The sequence below is a fragment of the Anastrepha ludens genome, chromosome 3, assembly GCF_028408465.1.
Source record: "Anastrepha ludens isolate Willacy chromosome 3, idAnaLude1.1, whole genome shotgun sequence".
NCBI lineage: Eukaryota > Metazoa > Arthropoda > Insecta > Diptera > Tephritidae > Anastrepha > Anastrepha ludens.
The window spans coordinates 76,442,018-76,455,755 of record NC_071499.1 but is presented as its reverse complement, the minus strand read 5'-3'; the positions used below and the strand labels follow the sequence as shown (position 1 = coordinate 76,455,755).

Sequence of the window (13,738 nt, the reverse complement as noted above, 5' to 3'; positions counted from 1 at the left end):
TAGAACTCGCTTCATTTGTGAATTTCGTGAACTAAACCTTCCTTGCAATAGTCTATCCTTGCTGTTGGAGATCTTTTTTTAAAGCTTTATTTTGTTTCTCTATCGAATAATGGCTAAATAGAACCTTCGGGCAAGAAATTTGTTTAGTTTTAGTTTTGCTTCCTCATCAATCTGCTTAATGATGATTTTCTGCAACACCTAAAAAACAGAAGTTCACTGAGCAGCAACTGCTGGCCACAGTACGAAGTTTTGCGTTCGTCAGTTTTCTTGGAAAAGTCTCCAACAGTCGGTGAGATGCACATTGCATGTAGTAGGCTAAAGCGTTCCATTCCAACGAGCATTCGAAACTATGTGAAGAAATAAAACAATGCAAATAAAAAACTAAAAGATACAAGAAAAAATATTTACAAAGCAAAAGGCGAGTAAAAACATAACCAAAAAGAAGAGAAATAATTGCAGTGAGGGAAATTGCAACATCAAGAGTTGCAGAAATAATTGCATTGTAATAGAGTTGGTTGCATACAAATATTCGCACCGCGCAAACCAACAGTGGCGTAGCTTCACTTATGTACAATATATAGTATACATATATGTATGTATGTATGTATGTATGCGTGAATAAAAAAAGAACAACACAACTTTTGTGTTTTTTTACTGCTCCGTTAAGTAATAAAAATGAAATATGCTGAGGGAGACTAGTAAAGTCGAAAATTAAACAGAAATCCTAAGTCAAATTTCAAACTATGCAACAGTCAAGCCACAACTAAGATACCATATGTATGTGTATGTGCACATGTATACATTAAGTAGGCTCGCACTCCATATAAAAACAAAATAGAATTAAAAAAAAAAAAATTAAAATGAAAAATAAAAAAACAAATTTGTTTTTAATTCGAGGTATTGACTTTCCAGGCGATTTATAAAATTTGCTAAATTGGAATCACGACAACTCACAAGCTCGATATGTTCGGTGCTTTCGGCAACTCGTATTTTTCTTCCCCAATCGAACGTCTTTGTTAATTCTTTTATAGACAAGAATGCTCTTTAATTCGTACTCATTATTCATATTGGTCTAAGAATCGCAATTGACGAAATTGTTATTAAAAAATCGGAAATCGCTTTTTTTGCTCTCGGTTTTGCAAAAATGCTCCCTCCTAACCTAAGTTAATAGTGTCTTTAAACTCGTAATTCTGCTAACTTGAAAATCACCCTAACTCGCAAATTTTGATGGTTGCTTGGATGAACTATGAGTTATCGCAATTCCACTGTATATTTTTAAACTTCAACCGCATTATTTTTTGCATAACCGCGCCATTCTGAGAGTACTTTTGGGTGTAATCACAGGGTACAACGTCTGTGGTCAGCATATGGCTACCATGGGGGTCGTACACAGCCCGATATGCCTATCCTGTTTTGAGAATAACGACACTGCAGAGCATTTTCTCTGTAGCTGTCCTGCATTTTCCAGAATCAGACTTAGGATATTGGGTTGCGATATACTGAGTATGGAAAAAGTTCATACTCTTCCTCTTCCGGATCTCTTAAAATTCGTCAATGAATCCAAGAGATTTGTGGAAGAGTGACCTCAAACTAATTTATCCGTCTTACCACCGACTTTTTATCTTTCCTATCTCTATTCTTTCTACGGAAATCTAACACCTCACAAATCTATTCTAATCTTATCTATTATTCGTGACTTGCAGTGTTGAAATATCTCTCCATTTCCACTTTGCTTTCTTTCAGTAAATGAAAAAACGTAAGCTTAAGAGTTTTTAAATCAACATTTTTTAGGAAATCTGCTGCCACCTACAAAGTATCGAGATTTTTTTTCTGCAAATTTGTATCAAAATTTTAATAACTCGATAATTCGGATAGCCGGAATATGTGTTTAACTTGGATTTAACCGTCCGTTATAAGCAAAAAGAGTTACGACTTCTTATTTTTTTAATGGCTGGATTTGAAAAAAAATGAGGAAATTTCGAAATTCTTAGTTCGGTTATTGCATGTCTAATACGATGTTCAGAATTTTGGGTAAAATGAGCTCGTAAAATTTACGAAGTTACTCTAGAAAGTTGGGACACCCTAGGTAAGCTTAAATTATTTTCTGTGGAAAATTAAAACCGGCTACCAAACGAAAAAATTACTCAAGTTAAATTGGAAATTAACCTATTGACGACCAAAACATAACCCCTTTATCTCTATTAATTCGAACTTGCACAAATTTACTTTATTAAAATGCCAGTTACATGCATAAATGAGTTTTGTTTGTGCCTTTGCTTTTTAATACTAGTCACACTAACAATTTTGATGTCTTATTAATAACAGGAAAATTTCCTAAAATTTTAAATTTTAAAAGTTTTAAGAAGGAAGAAACTCTAACGAAAAAGGAAATTAATCCACTAAGGGTCAAGAACAAAAAAATTCAAAAATATACAATATAAATAAAAAAAAGAATTAAAGAAAAGTTAGAAAAAAAATTAAAAAAAAAACGAAAAATAAGAAAAAATTAAAGAAAAATAAGGAAAAATTAAAGCAAAATATAAAAAAAATTAAAGGAAAATATAAAAAAATAAAAAAAACTTAAAATGAAGGAAAATATAATAAAATAAAATAAAAAATTACCCCGTTCACGACCATTGAAGCAAACCCTCAAAAATCTACTTTATTAAAAGCTGATTTAAGTTTGTGTTCTTTGGTGCGTTATATCAGCCAAACTGAAAACCGGTATGATTTTTCGTCCCGTGTTAATAGGACGGATTTGCACGTAATCATCAATCAAATTAACCGAACCTTTTGAAGGCTATGCTAACTAATAAGTATTTTTTTAAGTATAGCGACACTAATACGAACATTAAAATGAATTTTTAATCAAAATTTTTAGCCATGGTATTTCCATTTACATGCCCTTACCACTATTAATTCACAATCTTACGATTTCTTCTCATATATACCCCGCTGGAAAATTATAAACTCTCCACTATGTAATATAGTACATCTATATCAAAACCCACATGGGGAAAAGTTTCAAACCTTGTAAAAATTTAACAAAATATTAAAAAATATTCTCAAAGCCTTCACATTTTTAACCAGAAAATTTAGAATTTGATTTTTTATTGTATTATTTTTGTTTTTTCATTGAGGTGTCACGCTTTTTTCCACACAATGTCCATCCCCAAACTTTTTTTATATGGAAGAAAAGGCCGTGCGTTGTCACAAAAAAACAAGAAATTGCGGCATTATATAGACACTCTGAACTTGCATACCTAGAAAAATTCTGGTTAAAAAGTTTAATGATGAAATTTTTAAAGATTTTTACAAAGCTTGAAGCTAGAAAATATAAAATTTCTTATATATAATATTTATAATAAAAACCTTCTTCAGCAATTCATATAATAAAAGTTTAAAAGTAGTTTGAAAAATAAAAATCAGTAGCAGAAGAATTTTGTCCTAATGTGCAAAGGCGTTCCCTCCCACCCTTTTGTTGATACCCTCCTCCAATTTTTGATTTCCTTCTTGAAGTTCGTCCATAAATGGAACGACCTAGAACTTTACACTGACTCCGAATGCCAGATTGTTTTTTATGAGAAGCTTTTTTCGTGGCAGAAATACATTCGGAGTATTGCCATTGCCAGCCGAGAGACGACCGCTATTACATAAATCCTTTTCTGTATTTCATTGTTTCGTGCCCGCAGTGAGTATTGAACGAAGGCCTTTGTGAATGACTGCCACTCGCAAACCCATTTAGTTACGGTGACTGCTCTTCGACTATTGGTTAAAATTAACTCATTCATATCCCGCAAGTCCCATTTGGCAGTTTTCGTATTTTAATTTAACGTGCAAAAATATTATCAAACCTTCCACAAGTAAATAATTTGCAATTAGAAGCTATTTTTGTCTAACCAAAAAAAGGTGTAGTTTTTTTATCTCGTTTTTAGACGTGTTTCTGCACAGCCCCGCTCACGAATAACCCTGTCCTGACTCATATGATTTTCTTTTAAGTTGAAAATATTTTAAATATTGTGATCCCCTTGGAAAAACTGCAAATTCTTTTGGTGAGCCACACTAATGTACATACAAGTACATATATTATATATAGTACGTGCATGGGTCACATATATTCCTTCCATTGCATACGTATCTGTTTATGCACGCGTGTGTGTGCCTGGAAGTATGCATAAGAGCGATATACAACAATACACTAAGTGCAAAAAGTTATAAAACAAAAGACAACAATGCAATAGGAAAATATACTGAACACACGCACATATGTATGTATATGTATAGTGTGTGCATATTCATGTATGTGTGTGCATGGGAAACTTTTTTCATGTACAACTTGCATTCTGATGGTAAATTTTTATTGTTGGCTATCTTTGCTGCTTCTGGTGCTTCTGCTGTCTCTGCTGTCTCAGCTGACTAAACTGACTCACAAAGCAAAGCCCTCGAGTGTAAATTGGTCAATGTTGTTGCTTCTGCGTCACTCCTGCTTGTCCTCTACTCATCTATGCTTTTTATTTGCTACACACACCGGTGTTCACAATAATAGCAGCGCGACATTTTGCAAAGCTTTGACTATTTATTTATTTATAATTTTTTTTATAATTATTATTATTATTTTTTAACCACAACAACAAAAACCATGTAATTCACAGTTTTAAAATTTATACAAAATTTAAAAAAAATATGGAAAAAGTGTTTTCTAAAAACGGGTATTCCTTGACAAGTAATGGCGAATCTCGGAGCATATTTCTTCCCTGGAAAAGCTCCTCATAAGAAACATTTGCCATTCAGTGTCGGCTTAAGACGCCGCAAATAGGAAGAAGAGCTCGGCCAAACACATAATAGAATACGCGGCGATTATTTCTTTATTTCTTATAAATTCTCTATAGGGTTAAAGTCAACGACTGAGCTAGCCAGCACATGACCTAAGCTTCCTCCCCCGAAACTCTTTGTAGTCTTGCTGAAACAACCACTTCAATAGCATATTCCGTTCCGCGTATGGCAGAATTACATTTGCTAAAACTCCCACATACCCCTGCGAATCCATTGTTCCTTTTATCAAGTGGGTTGTTCCAACCCAACTGTAGCAAAAATTTCCCCATACTATCACTTTTGCATCGCTATGTTTGACTGTCTTGAGCGTATATTGGGGATTATATTCAACATTTTGCGAACGATAGACATACTGCATAGACCCAGTTCCCCTTTGTTTTTGTCGACAAATGAGCTTTTCGTGGATTTCGTGCATATTATTTGCGCTCTAACAAGTGTCTAATAACTGTTACGTCACTAACATTAAGATATAAATGTTTTTTTTATTTGTACAAATGACGCTTTTTTAGAGACCGATCTTCTTCTCTTTTTTAGAGACTAGGAGTAAATACCGATCGTCTTCCGAAGGGATAGGAAGTTCGCTATCATTTGATCAGATAACCCGAGTATTTCCTTTATTTCTCTTTTTGTTTTACCTTTTTTCGAAGATTTAAAATGGTTTTACGCACTTCTTCACTATAGCGTTTTTATAGCACTTTTAGAAATTTTAAACAAAGCGAAATTTTTACTCATTCTTATCTAATTTGTTTTGTTTTTTATGCTTACTCTTCAGTTTTCTACACCAACTGTTAAATAATGATTTTTTTATAATACTTTGTAAGTCACTCTCGGATGCTTTTGAACAGCACGGAAGCAATTCTCGTACAGTAATGAAATACTTTCATAGCAACTACCTCAAGATAATCCTTCGTATATTACTTAGGGAATCCCGTTAGAAGAGTGCTTTATTAAAAAATTGTGATTGAATATACTTGGCATGGGCACTTCTAATATTTTGAACACGGCTGTGCATACATATTGGCATTGTTGCCTTTATGGTCTTTAATGTTGATGATATTGTTGTGCTATTGTACATTGCGCCAGGAGTGGAGGGCGTTGGTTCGTGACTTTGTTACGACACTGTAACTGTAGACATCTCGAAAGGTAAAACATATGTTTTTGTTGCTTTAAAAGTTAAGTTTTTTACTTGGATATGTTATTTTAAGGCAAGTATGTGCATTTGTTGTTGTGGATGCATTTGCTGCCTGAAGTAATAACAAATCGAGATGCTTGCATACATTTTCTAAGCTTTGACCGGATTTTGATAAGTTTATGTCAACAAAGGAGAGATTTCTGCGAGCTTCATTGATTGGGACTAAGCTAGATGGCTTTATTGATTTATAAAAGTTGGAATATTTATTTGATACTTTGAAACAACTCAAAAAAGATGTGAAGAAGTTAATGTTTCTTTGCAATTTTATTAGGGGTAACATCTTTTTCTTCATTTTGTTAGAGGAAAGTATTTTTGGTTTAAGTTTTATTAGCTGCATTGCAATAAAGATATAAAAACACCCAATATGAGGACTAGTTTTGCGAAATTAACGCACGAATTGCTTTAAATCATAGACTGGCCTTCCGGCAAGATACGTTTTCATAATTTCTTACACATTTTCAATGGGGTTGGCGTGTGGGAACTGGGCAATCCAATACTCTGACGCCATTTTCTTGTTTTGTTGTTTCTCAAAGCAGTGGGTTTGATGATGTGGGACGTTAGGATATGTTCGCCTCCTTCAGTCGACGTTCGATGGTGTTAATACTCACATCTATTCCCTTTTTAGCAAGAACTGATTGTTCTTGGCGTAGTCACAAAGAAGGGTCCCGCTTAAAAAGTTGGACGATCACTTTATCCTGTTTTTGTCGTCACTCGCTTCAAGCCGCGTTGGAAAAGTCATCAACATTTTTGTACACCTTATACCGCTGATTCCACATCACAATAAACTTTAATCACTTTTGCAGCCGCGACGTAAGATAATTTCGGCCCTTTCGAATGCGTGCATAAAAATGCCACCTCAATACGTTTCCCGTACTTCTCACTCAGTTTTGTTTGGTTGTATTTACGGGAAAGTTTCGAAAGACATTCACCTGAGTTATTACTGGTGTCGTAGCCCTTGAGTGGGACTATTACGCAGTAAAAAGCAGAACGCAATATATCTTGAAGTTTCAAGTAAAAAAAACCGGTTCTTTTCTTCTGACACATACTATATATATTTATTGTGTTCTTTGAAGTTTAAGTTGGATCTATGGTTCTCGTATTGCCGCCTCACCTGCTGTACAGAAAAGTACTGTAGACGTTACCAGTATGCACATATTTTGCACTCCCGGCAGGAGTGATTCCTCAATCCTGAAAAACTACAACCATAATACCAATGCCAAAAAGCAGTGCAAATATTGACGAGATAAAGTCATGCCGTAAATTTTCTCTCATATCCTTCTTGGTAAATGTAGTAGTTTCGCTTTTCAACTAACAGGAATTCAAGCCAGACAAAGCTTGTGCCGATGAGTTCCTATAATATAGATTATTTTGCTACTAAAGCACTTTCTATGAAGAATTGAAACAAGATTGCGCCCATCAGAGAGAGCGTGGCGTCCCATTAATCTAGTTGTGCAGTTTTGCCAATCATTGGCTCTTCGAAATAAATTTAGTGCATTTTTATACCCAAAATGCAAACATTTTTGAGTTTGGCTTTGTTTCTCTTTTTGATTTGTAGCTACAAAAAATTGTAAGATAAAAAAAAAGTAAATTAAAAAAAAGTTGAAACAGACCACTCTGAGAAGATTTTAGTGCTATTGAAAATTTGTTGTTTCTCATAAAATTGGATGTTTTGGAAGTGCATATCTCATTTGTTTCGCTTTTTGAGGTTATGCAAGATTGTTGGATATTTTTCTTTCATATAGAAAAAAGCACGCGACACCATCTGAAAAAAAATTTCTTAAAAAACAACGCGGCTTTTGAACCACTTGAAACTTTCACCTTATTAAACAAACAGTTAATGACCTATAAAATTGCATACTTTGTGGAAGACATTAAGACGGACATCACAAGTACGAGGAAGAGCTCATCCAAATACCCAAAAAGGATGTACGTGCCAATTATATATAAAATTGCATACGCAAATATTCCTAAAATTGAAAATATGTTGAATTTTTCTAAATTTGTACAAAGTCGGAAACTTCGAATTATATGGTTATGGTAGAAGAGAGGCCTATATGTAAAAAAAAAACAATGTCTAAAATTAAATGAAGAACAGATAAATTGAAAAAAGTAAAAAAGTCCTTGTGCTATAACTTTTTAACGCAGTATTTATTTATTTATTTATAAATCCATCATTGATGAAAACGAAATATCTTTTAGGATTCTATCAGACCTTCGTCGATCATTGTTGAAAGCCAAGGACATAAACTTATTTTTTATAAAGCCATATTGCTCCAAATAATCCTAGAAAATTAGAACGTTTTCCTGTGGTATAGAAATCTCTTTTTAAATTTAATGACGTCCTCCGTTTTGTCTCCAGGTTGATTCCAGTTTTCGGGATAACGGTATTTGAAAGTTCTCTTGGGAAGCTTAGAGCTGTTTCAAGAACCACCTTTCTCTTGTATTGTGTCAAGTTTTAGCAAAATACTGTACATTCGTATTCAAGTCGGTCACTACCACTATCGAATTTGCAATCTACCCTCGCTTAATAAACATTAAATACCACTGAGAATGATCTAAGTTTATTGGGGAGGAATAATAACATGTAAAGAGCTCTAGTTTTTTTACGTAAGTTTATTGGGGAGGAATAATAACATGTAAAGAGCTCTAGTTTTTTTACGAAAATAAGCGGCAATCAATGCAAATAGTCCAATATCAGCGACAGCAAAAAAATCTCATTAGAGGCAAACCAGCGAAAAGAAAACACCAAAAATTAAAATACATTAATTTCAAATTAGGTAGCAATCGTGCCACTTCATTATTCTAACAGCAGCGGCAAGTCAACTTGATTATAATTAAAACTCCACTTTCATACAAACACACATATAAAGAAAAAAAGAAGAAAACTTCAGTCATATCCGTTACGACAACTTCCGCTAATAAATTATGCGTTCGCGCTCGCTTGTCTCCCTGTCTGTCATTCACCTTAAACTTGCCACAAATCACTTGCTTCCCGGCTTCTCGTCAATGCAAGCACGCACAGGCACCCACAGGTTGTAAGCATACCAAAAAAAAAAAATGAACAAATAGACGAGATGAAGAATAGTAAAATAAAAATATGAAAGGTTTTTACCTGGCACTATCCGCCTACGAAGTGGAAGCGGTACAATTTATTGCAAGCAAAATGCAATCAACTGCAAGTAAGTGATGAAAAGGAGTCACAAGAAGAGCGCAAGGAAGAAATCCAACACAAAGGAGAGCCTGTATAATATCCGTTTTATGTATCATACATTTGCTGTTACATTTACTTTTATTAACTATAGAACGGAATTTCATATATACCATTGATGATTGAAAATGCGCTTGGAAGATTTGTGAGGCTTTTCAGATGGGTACTGAGCGTGATTTACAGGCTAGAGAGGTATATAGCTACTGTGCTGCGTAATTTGCTTATTTTCGATATATTTTCTTAATTAGTTTGGCGCGAAAAATAGTTTTCTCGAAATAATCTATGCAAAAGTAGGTAAAATGTAAAATAGTTTGGTACAATCTGGGTATATCTGTATTTATATACCAGGTATATACCTATGAAATGACACTTTTTTTTCAATTTCAAACGTTTATTAACAGAATATGGTTACAAATTTAATCTTCAAAATAATAGCCATCGCTAGCGACACATTTTTCCCATCTCTCAGGCAATTTGTGGATACCGCGCCAAAAAAATTGGCCGTCTTTGGCCGCAAACCAAACATCGAGCCATTTTTTTGGCTTCTTCGTGAGAATTGAAGCGCTGCTCGGAAAGTGTGTGGCCCATCGATGCAAACAAATGATAATCGGAAGGTCCCAAGTCTGGTGAGTAAGCCGCATGCACCAGCGGTTCCCAATCGTACGTCTCCACCAATTCCCGTGCCACTCTTGTTCAATGTGGCGGTGCATTGTCATCAAGAAAAATTACTTTGTGAGGCCGATCGGCATATTCTGGGCGTTTTCGGTGTATAGCGCTGTTCAAATCGGCCAATCGTCGTTGATACCGTGCACCGTCAACTGTTTCACCTGGTGTTAATAGTTCGTACCAAACCATACCACGTTGATCCCAGAAAACACACAGTATTGTCTTGCGGCCGTAGCCATTTGGTTTGGCCGTTGTTTTTGGCTTGTGGCCGGGCGGACCATACGATTGTTTACGCTTGGGATTGAAGAAATACACCCATTTTTCATCACCCGCAACGATTCGATGCAAAAAAGACTTCCTTTCGAACCGGGAGAGCAGCATTTTACAAGTGTGCATTAGGTTACGTTAGATTAACTCAGCTGGTTTTGAGCCACGCATAGACCGTTTGGCCCCTAGCGATACCAGATGGAGGCTGACCTTTATTAAGATTTAATAAATAATACCATATAAAAACACAGAAGATGACTTAAGGTTTGCTCTATGGTATATCCTCTCTGCACTTCCTGCATTTGTCGTTGCTAGTAATTCCTACCTCATACGCATATGCAGCCAATAGATTATGACCTGTCAGCATACCTATGATAGTTCTGCGGTCCTTTCGCGAGAGCGTAAGTTCGAATTGAGTCAGTTTTTTGTCATTAGTTCTACACATGACTTTTGTAGTTTTGCGAGTGGTCAGATTAGTCCACCTAACATCCGCCTGCTTTTTCATGCAGACGTCCATTTCCTTATAAATTATGTCTTAGTCTTGTCTACGATGCCTCTGTGACCCAATAGATGTGCAGATTCTGTGTGCTTCCCTGCTCAGTTGAACATATTTGGACTTAATGCAATATGAGTTTATTGCTTTTATTGCTGCTTGACTGTCCGCGTAAATATTAATCATGGAGTCTTTTTCAGTTTTTGTGTAGGCTAGCTCCGGAGCTCTCCCAACAGCAAAAGCTTCCGCTTGTAAAATACTGCTTTGATCCAGCAGCTTGATTGGCAGCCTAATCCCTAGTTTTCAACAGTAAATATCCGCTCCCACACCGTTTAAAGTTTTAGAGCCGTCTATGCAAATGTGAGAGGTCCTACGACCAGGCTTCATGCCTTTGTGCCGTCTTTCCTCTTCAATTTTAGTTTGAAACTGTTTCTCCCAATTAAAGCGTGTAGTCTGTGGAATCTGTACTCCTCTTTTATATTGAGCTACTTCCAAAGGTTTTGTAAGTAAATATTCCAGAAGCCACTAACCTTCCCACGTATTTTGCTGCAACATTTTCCGCAATTATACATTAGATTGTACCGAAAAAAACTTCACCACACATCCAAGTATCAAGTTCTCGTACTTAGCCACCAGATCTCAATTCCAACCATTATAACATACCATCTTAATGCAATAAGGCGCAAGTTAAACACTTAATTTTGTTACCTAACTTTTTTACTAAATAAAAAAAAGTAGTTGATGGGAATGTTTATTTTGACTTGAACGCGCTCCATTGCTTGCCTATTTGTATATTGTAGTTTCCAGTATACAAGGGTGAAATATGATTAACGTAAAACGCCATTTGCCAAAATTATAAATAATCCGATTGCGTGATTAATTTTGCGGCACCTTGTAAATTAAAACTCGTCAAAACGCATTAGACATTTGCTAAGCAAGTGCCTTGCCAATGATTCTCAGAATACCTCTATAGTTTTCTATACTTGCTGAAAGGGCTATAGCTAAGAAATGAATGTTAAGGTTAATGGATCTAATACGAACTACATAAGTATATCACAACTAACGAGGCTCTGTACTGAGGACAGTAATCGTGTCTCATGCTTCAAGCAAGCATTTCATTCTGGTAGGATGTGAAGGAAAAAACCATTCCCCACTTCCACTCTAACTGTCTTCAACTGTGCTGAAATTCGCTCGATATCTGGGGATACTACTTTAAGTAACATTAAATGAGGTGACATATATTGATATAAAGAAGTTGAGAGATGGGAAGATAAACTGCAATAATATAACTGTAATACAATAACTGTAATATTACAGCTCGCCTCCAATCATTGCCCTAAGAATGTGGTTTGCTTTAGTGACATCCATTTCAACTTAACCTGACCTTAGCTTCCCATAAAGTCATAATGTTCAGGAAGAGGGGGTTAGTACCTAAGTTCTAAATGTTTCTCAAGACTTGGGTTTTTCATATTGAAATGTATTTTGTTATTTTAGCTTTTTATACATGAACATTGGCATCAAATACTATTAAACGTTTTTTGTTTTTCAATGATAAATCTGGCCGCCGGTTGACAATATATTATATCTCAAGTTTGGAAGGTCAGAAACAAAAAACAAAAATTAAAATTAAATTGTTCAAAAAATTGGTAAAATATTATCTTATAATTATAATCGTGGGGTTTTCCCTAAAAAGTCTACAAATATTTACTATAAGAAACAAATTTAATTTTTTACATTTTTTTTTGGTTAACCCTTTACCAAAACTTTACATTTAATTTCCTTAATGGAGATCGAATCTAGGACCCACTGCCATGTTAGTCCCATATTAGATGCAAACATGAGAATAGGGCAACGGAGAGGTTCATGAAAAGGGATTAGAGAAAGGAGCTTTGTATAAATAAAAAAAAAGTAAATAAAAATTCGTTTTTTTTTTGAAATTCTACAATTTCTTCTGCAAAATTTCAAACATTTCAGTTTTGTTACTTTTTCAACTACTTGTGCCTGAATATATCAGACGATCACTCGAAAAAAAATTTTTGTAATATAGTTATTTAGGACTTCAACAAGAGAAGTAGGATATTTATAAATAAGTCATGATCGGTATCGTTAAAAATAGGTTTGACCTTATGGCTTTTAAAAGGCCACTAGTTGGCCATAGCGACTTCCAGGAAAGGTGTCTAAAGCCCTATTATTTTTCTTCTTGATAGATAACTGCTTAAATGCTTCGTTTTCTTGCTAACCTGCGCTCTTTGGAATTACATAGCGAAGTCCTTCTCCACTTCATCTCTCCTACGCAAAGTATTCCTTTCTTTCCTTTGTTACCACTTACTGGTACACTATCGAATACTTTCAGAGCTGGAGTATTTGTGTGTGCATCCAGCTCTATTCTTTGCATTATGTCTATGTCATTGTAAAGCTCATACAGGTCACCGTTCCATCGTATGCGATATTTGCTATCGTAAAATTGTCCGCAGTATCGTTCGCTCGAACAATTCAAGGGATGTCTCATCGGATGTTATCATCGTCCAACCTTCTGCATCATGCAATAGCACGGGCATAATGAAGATCTTATCTGTAAATAGTAGTTTTTGTTCGTCGAGAGAAAACTTCACTAATCTTTTCCTTACATGTTCTTAAATCATCCCATTCGAAAACTCAGACGAGCTGAATTCTGAATTTCTACCAAATTGGACCACAAATCCGACTTTATTAAATGTGGCCACTTAGCGTGCCACGTTTTTTGGGATATAATTTATTTTTAGCTCGCTAATTTATTTTTTATAATATGAGTGGAATCGGACCATAAACAGCTTTTTAAAAAATATATCGGCGCCAGCGCCACCTGAAGGAATTTCTCTGCCCTGCAGTGAAAGTGACGTAAAATTCGGTTTATTCTTTGCTCAACTTGGCGAGTACAAACAGATAAGCATACAGAATAAGTTTTTAAAAATTCAATGTGTAGACTTGACTGCCCTACAGTATTATATATGCACGAACGTATGTTGATTTGGTATGTTCGTTGACTTTTACGCAAAAACTGAAGGGCTGCATACTTCGGTTGGATACGGAAAAAATCAGT

At 35.1% G+C, this 13,738-nt stretch overlaps 1 protein-coding gene across 1 annotated transcript in view; it reads left to right on the top strand.

Moving 5' to 3' along the window:
• The window catches only part of LOC128858234 (AF4/FMR2 family member lilli), a 224,593-nt gene that overhangs the window by 88,619 nt on the left and 122,236 nt on the right, over positions 1-13,738 (top strand). The window lies entirely within an intron of this gene.